Below are 9323 nucleotides of genomic sequence, written 5' to 3' on the forward strand. Positions count from 1 at the left end.
TAGTAACTTCTGTAAAACTGAATTAGTGGATAGGTACTATTTGAATTTTTTTCATGGAATATTTTATTTTCTCCATCAATGGTTATTGATAGTTTTGCTGGGGATAGTAGTTATGGTCTCTTAGGGTTTGCAGGATCTCTGTCCAGGCCCTTCTGGCTTTTATGGTCTCTGCTGAGAAATCGGGTGTAATTCTGATAGGTTTGCCATCCTATGTTACTCTGCCTTTTTCTCTTGCTGCTTTTAATATTTTTCTTTGTTCTGTATATTTTTTGTTTTTATTATTATGTGGTAGGAAGATTTTCTTTTCTGGTCTACTTTACCTGGTGTTCTGTAGGCCTCTTGTATGTTCATATGCATCTCCATCTTCAAATTGGGGAATTTTTCTTCTATGATTTAGTTGAAGCTATTTTCTGGGCCATGAAGTCAGGCACCTTCTCTTTCCTCAATGCCTATTATTCTCAGGTTTCGTCTTTTCATGGGTTCTTGATTTCTTGGATATTCTGCATCAGGATCTTTTCGGACTTAACATTTTCTTTGATGGTTGTTTTGAGTTCTGCGATTGTATCTTCAAGTTCTGAGATTCGTTCTCCATTTCTTGGATTCTGTTAGAGAAAGTCACCTCTGTGTTGTCTGCTTTCTTCTCTAAGGCCTCCTCAATCCCTTTTTTTTCTGTGTGTTCCTTTATCACAGATTCCATTTTTATCATCAGATCTTTAAGTGTTTTATTGATTTCCTTCATCCGGTTATTTGTATTTTCCTGAAATTCTTCCAGTGCCTCTCTATAGGCCTCTTTTATGTCTTCAACCTGTTTGGCTGCATCCTCCTGCATTTTTTTTTTTTTTTTTTTTTTTTACAAATTTTATCAGTTTCTTCCCTTATCATCTTCTTTACTAAGGACTTGAGGTCGTTTTCTTGTATTTTGATTGTGCTTCGGTTCTTCAGGTTGCTTTCTTTGGGATAGCTGAATCTGGAGATGCCGGACTGCTTTGGATTTTGTTGTTTACTTTGTTACGTTGTCCTTTAGTCATTTTGCTCTCTCTGATGTTGGGAGGGAGCTTCTGGTGTCCTTCACTGATTGCTGAGAGTGGCTAGTTGATGAGTGATTGTAGGTCGAGAGCCCTTGCCTGTGGGGATCTGAGAGTTCTTCCATGGGACAGGCAAGTGAGCTGGTTTCCACTCCTGGAGACTTTGCTCTACACCTCTTGCTCTGGACTGGGTCCGCAGATGTATGCTTCTGCCTGGTCTCTTTCAAGCTGCTGTTATCATTCAGATCTGCTGTATTGGTACCCCAGACCATGGGTAGAGCTCATTCTGCCTGTGCAGGTTGCTCCCAGCAGCCTTTGCTTTCACGCAGTAGCCCTGTGGTCAAGTCTGGACCTGATCAGACTCACTGAGTTGTGGCCGCTTACAGACCAGAGTATAGACAGCTCAGGAGTGTCCAGTGCCAAATCATAGGCACTGTCCAGGCTGGGTTCTATCTGGCTGAGTCTGCAGACGGGTGCTGGTTCAGACCACAGGCGGCAAGCACTCTGCTTGGGAATTTGCTCCCAGCTGTGTGTGCTTCCCTGCAGCTCAATTCCCTATCAGGATTTGACCCACTGAGTTGTGGCCACTTTTAGACTGGAGTTTAAACATCCCAGGACAGTCTAGCCACTCCCTAGAGCATGAGAAGTCCTGCAGGGCTATGGGAAGTGTCCAAGCCATGTCCTATCTGGCCAAGACTGCAGGGTCTTTCCACTGCTTCCCGCTCCAATTTGGACCGGTTTAGAGCGCTCTGAGTAGGCTAGGTGGTCCCCGCCGTCTGGGCTTCCACGTGGCCCTGGTGCCCTCTGCAGACTTGGGTGGGGTGGGTGGGAGCCTCCAAGGATAGTTTCACCCTTTCCTCTGAGAGTTCCCCAGATACAGAGCTCTGGTGTTCCACTGTCCCACACACTGAGTCGGGCACACTGCAGTCTGCAGATGGTATCCGTTGCCATGTCTGGCAAGCACGTTCAGGGCCTCCGTGGTCTGTTGTTTGACCCAGGTCCTGGCCTGCTGTGGTCTGCACTATCCAGGACCCAATTCACCTGTTGTTCTCTAGTTCTAGTTGTCTGTGGCTCCCTGGTCCCTGGTCTCCATGTGGTAGATCAGATACAGTGTTTGATAAGTGCCGCCATCTTGAGTCTCTGTGTGTCTGCTTTACACTAATTTATTGTTATTTCTATCAAGCAGATGATGCTTTTGTATGTAGATCATGAAACTAAGTTGTGATTCCCAGTACTTCTATTCATTGGAATTACCAAGAGGATTGAAAAATATGGACAATTCTGGCTACCAGACCCAGGGTTTCTGGTATAATTGGTCTGTGCATCAGAAACTTTAGACAGTTCTTACATTAGACTAATATGCTCCTCAAAGTGACCTGTCCCTTTCATTATTTTGTGTATCATTGAATTTTCTGTTATGGGTAGGAAGGAATCATGCATCTATTCATGATTTCCAATGCATCAGCCAGAAAATTACTTTCATGAAGGCATGCTAATAACTGTAATAAGGTAGAAATATCAGGAACTCTTATGCATGCCCAATTCTACCACCAGCTTGCTAAAAATACAACTACCAGTTATGTGTTCCAGGAACCATTCACACAAGAGCTAGAAAAGCATAATTCTAGACATTTTTCAAAACATTGAGAACCATAATTTTTCAAGTGAGAAGGATGATTTTTCATGTTATAGTCATTTATGTGCTTTATTCAGAGGCCAAACAAGAAAGAAGCTCCCCTACAAAGGTCTTGGATATGAACCTTTAAGAGAAGGAAGGAACTTATCTGTGATTTCTCTCTCTCTCTCTCTCTCTCTCTCTCTCTTTCTCTCTCTCTCTCTCTCTCTCTCTCTCTCTCTCTCTCTCACACACACACACACACACAAACACACATACACACACACAGAGAAACACACACACACACACAATACTTATGTTACTATACAAAGACGTTTCCAAAATATGCCCACAATCAAGATTAAGCTTCAAGTCTATCAATTAAGTATTCATGTATCAAAACAAAAAAGATTATCACTCCTATTAATTTACAAAAATGAAAACTTGTACAAGTCAACAGCTCTGTATCAATATTTTTCAATTAGAGGAGAATCTGTACCCAAAGGGACAAGTGATACTTTGGTTGCTCCACTGGGTGAGTTGCAAGAAGGAATTACGTGAGTAAAGGCCAAAAGAAAAACCTGCTACTAGAACATATTATAATTCAATGAAGCTACACATAACAATGAATGATTTGATACTCAGCGTCAATATTAGTATGGATGTTGAGAAACCCTGTTCTTATTCATAAGCATAGCAGCTTAGGGTCAAGAATGTATGTACTCTTTCTTTCATTTTTTAAAAATATGTACTTGTTTATAATTTTGTGGGGGTGGGGTGGGTGCCTGTGCATAGATGGGCAGCATATAGAGGTCAGGAGACTTTTGTGAGTCTATTTTTTCTTCTCCAATGTGGGTTCTGGCTATTTAACTCATGTCATTGGGCTTGGCAACAAGCACTTTTACCTACGGAGTCAACCCACTGGCATCATAGGCATAATTTCTTAAAGCAAAATTTCATTTATGAAAGTAAAATAAAGAGATTAGAGTTTCACTGATAAAACCATCTGTTATGAAAAGCTGAATGATTAAGATATTAGGGAAAAACAATAAAATGTTCTCAAATTATACAAGTTGCAAATAAGGCATATGTAACTCTGGCCGTAAAGTTCATTTTGCACCATATTCATTCAGTATTGTTGATTGGCACTCTAAAAGCAGTCCACTAACACTTCAGTGCCTGCTTGTTGTTTATCATTGGTGTTAAAAACATTGAAATCTATAAACCACTTAGTAAACTGCCTGAAATAGGACCATTCTATTGGACACTGTGGCGTATAATATGGATTTCAATTGCTTGTATCCCATAAACAACTAAGTTTGATTCTAAAACTAAACTATCTGGTCTTTAACATCATCAGACACTTGAGAAGGAAAAAAATTGATTACCTGAGTATACAAGGAGTGCAGGTTAGTAGCTTTCTAAATGAGAAGATGACAGAGACAGTTTGCTGCCTGAACAGTCACCAATGATTCTCTATAACATTGGAGCATCATCTTCAGCCTTCTGACCCAATATATCTGACAGACGTATTTGTGAGGCAGGAACTATTGAGGACTTGCTTACCCTGTCTTGGCAGAGTTTGGCCATTGACTCTGCCTGCATCCAAGCTTGCCTTTTTTAGGCAGAATTCTGTCTACGGTAGAAGTGAGGACATTTTCCCCAGTGACTTGTTTGCAATATTTGAAGCCATCTGTATAAGGAGGTTCTTTGATGCTCATCATCTTCTTTGAATTAGGCTTGGCATTTCCAGGGATTAATCTGTCTCATTGTCAAAGAATCGTTAAAATAACAAAATCATCTTTAAATGTCATATTCATATGTTTCTGAGGTTTTGAAGACCTTATCTAACAATTTTATCTTACCTTTCTATAGGATCATTCTATCTGTTATACCTAGTAGGTATATTAGGTCTAGATAGATGTTCTAAGTTTATAATGATGAGATATGATAGGTATTGACTTACACTCAGAACTTTAGATGCACTAAGATAGGAAAGATGTTTTCTTCAAAGCTGGCAAGGACAAATATCCAAAACAGTATGAATGTAACATTTATATAATACCAGGTTGTTTCATGGTTCTTCTTGCTGTATGTTGTTTATTGTATAGATGTGTAATAATACAGATGTGTATGTGAAATATTTAATAAAAAAGAAAGAGAAGAAAAAATTTTCTTACTAAGAAAAAAGAAATATTTAAAATTTTTGTATTGTATGGTAATGAAACCAGAATAATAGTCAGTCCTGAAAGTGTCCTTTGTTGCCCTTTGGTGAGATCATTTCAAGGCTACTGAAGTTTGAGTCTCTATTGAGGAAAATCAATATTGCAATGTGAACATGAAATCACCAGCCACTCTAGGTTGCTGATGTTTCCTTGGGATGAAGCAATGTCTGCTAACTACTGTATCCAGGGTCTGATAGTGAAGTACAAAGGCAGTAATTGAGATGTGAAATCTAGGATTAGGTAGAGGCAAAGCCCCAGAACTCAGGCAGGCTGGTGGCATCTGCTTTCTAAAGTTTCCTGCCTCCCTTTTTATTGAGAACATATTGTTTGAAGGTTGCAGGTGATACTGTGTGGTGCATGAGGAATATATTTGACCTCTTGCTAATAATATTCATTCTAAGAATAGAAAATAATGAGGTTTACTAATGATGGACATCTGACTTTCACACATGGTTTGTTTGCCAGATGTTCAAGTGTCACATTGTGTCCCAGAGGAAAGTCTGGCATCTTCCCATCATTGACTACACTCGTCTATGTTTTTCTAACAAATTTCAGGGTACTGTGGTTTCCATACATGAAGATGTGCAATATAGCTGGCTTAAAGAGTAGAATCCTTCCAACATTACATATAGGCATGAGGCATGAATGTGGTATCTTTTTCTCTCCAGCAAGTTTTGTTAAATCCCTGATAAGTAGTTAAAATTAGACACACAAGCTGTTTCTTTTGTAAAATAATTAATGCTGATTTGCTAATGTTCTATCTCATGACACCTAGGAACATATTTGTACGTACGTAATCTGTGGATTTAATAGTACATTTGATATTAAAGTAACAAGAAAGTAATTGGAGAAAGTAATTCATAATAAGTAGGGAATGCTCTTTTTGTTTGTGTTGATTTTCATTTGGGGGTAGTTGTTTGTGTTTTTTGTGTATATGAGAGAGAGAGAGAGAAAGAGAGAGAGAGAGAGAGAGAGAGAGAGAGAGAGAGAGAGAGAGAGAGAGAGAGAGAGAGAGAGATATGAAGTTAAGTAGTTGTGGTGAGGACCTGAGAAGAGTTTGAAGAGGGGAAACATGATAAAAATATATTGCATAAATTAAATGAAATATGGAGAAAACAGAATATTATTTTAAAGCATGTATATTATTCCCATTCTAACTATTGGGAAGATATCTTTGAAGATTATGTCTCTTCTCTTTGTTTATTTTTGCTTTGTTTTTTAGGGAAATCAAATGTCTGATCTCTTACAATTCAGTTATCTTCATAGACCAAGAAGAGGAAAGATTATCAAACACCGATGGTGGATGACTACAATGAAACAGTGATTCCCAGACACAATAGTATATTTGCACATATGAACTCACAGTAGTTGTAACAATAAGCTTAGGACTTGAACAAGCTCTAATAGACAAAATTTTATAATGGAGTCAGAAGAGGTAGGCACAAAGTCCTATCCATAGCTGAAGATTTTTTAGTAACATACCTACTTGGAGAGACAGAGTCAGTTTTCTTTAAAAAATTGGATTCTGGTTGGTTAACCATGCTCCATTGGATAGTCTTATGCCCAATATCATATGGGCAGAACAAACTAAACTGAGTTTTTTAAACAACAACAACAAAAACAGGGAACAAAGTTGTATGGGCAGGAAATGAGTATGGATCTGGGAGAAATTCATAAAGTAGAGATAAATATAATAAAAATTCATTGTATGAGAATCTCAAATAATTAAATATGTAAATTAAAATATACTGATGCTTCAGACCCTCAGGCTTCTGACTCCCACCTCCAGCTTCACCTCTCTCTGCTTCCCACATCCTGCACCTCCACTTTCAAGCCTAGGGACTTGTTGTTTTTCCCAAGATGAAGAGCTACCTGCACTAGCCGGCCCAGATCAGTGATATCGATGATGGTGTTGTGAAGTCCACACACAACAAATACCCAATTTTCTTCTTTAGAACACCTGAGACAGCCTTCCTGGACCCAAGGACCTTTTCCCTATGACAAGTGCAAGGACAAGTACAGGAAGCCCAACAATAGAAAAGGCTTCAATGAGGGGCTCTGGGAGATCCAGAACAACCCCCACACCAGCTACAGTACACCTGTGCTGGTGAAATCCTGATGGTGAGAACCTTCAGTGGAAGCAACAGGCACAAGGACAAAGAGGATCGGGGAGTCATGACTGTGACAGCTGTGACCACCACAGCCATTAGTGACAGGTTGGAGAGTGTCTCCAAGTCTGACAAGAGAAGTGACCACAGTGGCCTGAAGCAAAAGGTGCCAGTCCTGAAGACGATGGTCTCTAAATGAGGTCAGAAAGCCTTCAGTGACCTGTATCAGGCCAGTGTGTCCCAGTTGGAAAAGGATCCCAAGAGCACATCTGAGTCAGAGAAGATCAGCAACCAGGACTTTATCCCAGAGAAGAAGACAGTGGCCCAGGTGCCGAGGCTGGGTTCTCAATGGGGACAGAAAAAGAAAAAGGTGCCCTCAGCCTCAGATTCAGACTCCAAAGCCAACTCAGATGGGACCAAGGAGGAGCATGTGGCTGTGGCACAACCATCATTGTCCTCCTCCTCTTCCTTCTCAGACTCACATGTGTCTGTCAAGAAACTCTGTGGAGCCAGAAAGCCAGCTGAGAAACCACTCCCCACAAACTCTGAGGTTGGAGACCAAAGCCAGAACAGCCACCTTCCATCTCCAGCAGTGGCAGTGACAGTGACAGGGGTGAGGTGGACCATATCAATGAAAGGTAGTAACATGATGAGGAGCAGAAGTGCGAGCTAGAGGTGCAAAGACAATTGGAGTAGGAGGAAAACCTCCAGCGACTGCGAGAACAGGAGAGGAAGAAGGAGCTATGCAAAAAACTGGCAGTGTGGGGACAGCAGTGGGGAGGAGCTGGAGGATGACAAACCTGTGAAGAAGTGCAGCTGCAAGGCTTTGGCCAGGACACACCATCCTCTTCTGACTCAGAGCCTGAGGGGGAGCTTGGGAAAGAGGGGAAGAAGTTCGCCAAGAAGTCCCAACTGCCAGGCTCAGTGTCTGCAAGGAAGCCCGGGCAAAAGGAGAAGAGAGGGCTGCTAGACAAGATGCCACGAGCCAGGACCATGAAGTTGGAGAAGACACAGAAGGGATAAGAGGGTCTTTTACTGGACAGGAAGGAAGAGAAGAAGAAAGAAACTTCTATAGAGGGCAGACTACAGAAGTTGCACAACAAGATCAAATTTGCACTGAAGGTTGACAAGGCAGAAGTGAGGAGCTGTCTGATTGTGCTGGATGAGCTGGGGACCCTGCAGGTGACCTCTCAGATCTTTCAAAAGAACGCAGATGTGATAGCAATGCTGAAGAAAATGGCTGGTACAAGGCCAACAAGAATGTGATGGCGAAGACAGCAGAGGTCTATGCCAGACTCAAGTTGCGGGCCCTAGGGCTGAAAGTTGAGGCTTTCCAGAAGGTGAAAAAGGTTGGATCTGAGAAGGAATAGACTGATGGTGAGAAGATAGTGGAGCAGCCTGGGGAGCAGGCTCCCAAAGGGCTGGTGGAGGATGAGCCAAGCAATGATCTCTCAGCCCCTGAAATAGGTAAGGCCGCATCCCAGAAGAGGGAGAGCAGGGAAAACAGAGCACAGGAAAATGGGCAGGATTCAGAGGATGGCTCTGGGTCACTCCTCAGAGGGGATGCATGACAGCCCACAGGACAACTCCTATCCCACGAGGCCTGGAAGTGAGCATCAAGAGCAGGAGATGATGCTACTGGCCTCTGTCTGCTGTTGCTGCTCAGGGCAGCTGAGCTCCAGCCATTGTGGCCATGGTACCATGATCATGCTCAGCCTCCCAACAAAGTGCTGTGCTGTTTGTATTTGTGGCCTGGACCTTTCTTCCTAGTTCTGTGATTTCAACTTAGCTAAAATGGCTATAAAGGGTTTTGTAATGATAAAGAAAAAGATTAAAGCAAACTGAAGATCTATTTAAAAATCTTGGATCAAGGAGGCTTTGTGGCACACACCTATAATCCCATCACTCAAGGATGCAGAGACAGATGGATGTCCTTGAGGTTGAGGCCAGCCTGGCCTACACAGTGATTCCAGAACAAGCAAGGCTACACAGAGAAACCTTGTCTCAAAATTCAAACAAAAATCTCAAATCCATGTATTGTACTGGTTATTCTTTCCTAATCAGCTAATATGCACTTGTAAGTGAGTATATATCATATTTGTCTTTCTGAGTCTGGGCTACCTCACTCAAGATTATTCTTTCTAGTTCTGTACATTTGCCTGAAATTTTCATTATGCCTTTTTTCCTAATAGATGATTAATGCCCCATTGTGTAAATGTATCACATTTCCTTTATGCATTCTTTGTTTGAGGATGTGCAGTTTCTAGCTACTATTAATAAAGCCACTATGAACATAATTGAGAAAATCTGCTTGTGGTAATATGGAGCATCTTTTGGGTATATGCTCCAA

General features: G+C 41.4%; 1 pseudogene; it reads left to right on the forward strand.

The window, feature by feature from the left end:
- Nucleotides 1–1974: 1974 nt before the first annotated feature.
- LOC127185214 (hepatoma-derived growth factor-related protein 2-like) lies at nt 1975–8743 on the forward strand (annotated as a pseudogene).
- The last annotated feature ends 580 nt before the right edge of the window (nt 8744–9323 follow it).

The sequence above is a fragment of the Acomys russatus genome, chromosome X (genome assembly GCF_903995435.1).
Source record: "Acomys russatus chromosome X, mAcoRus1.1, whole genome shotgun sequence".
Classification (NCBI taxonomy): domain Eukaryota; kingdom Metazoa; phylum Chordata; class Mammalia; order Rodentia; family Muridae; genus Acomys; species Acomys russatus.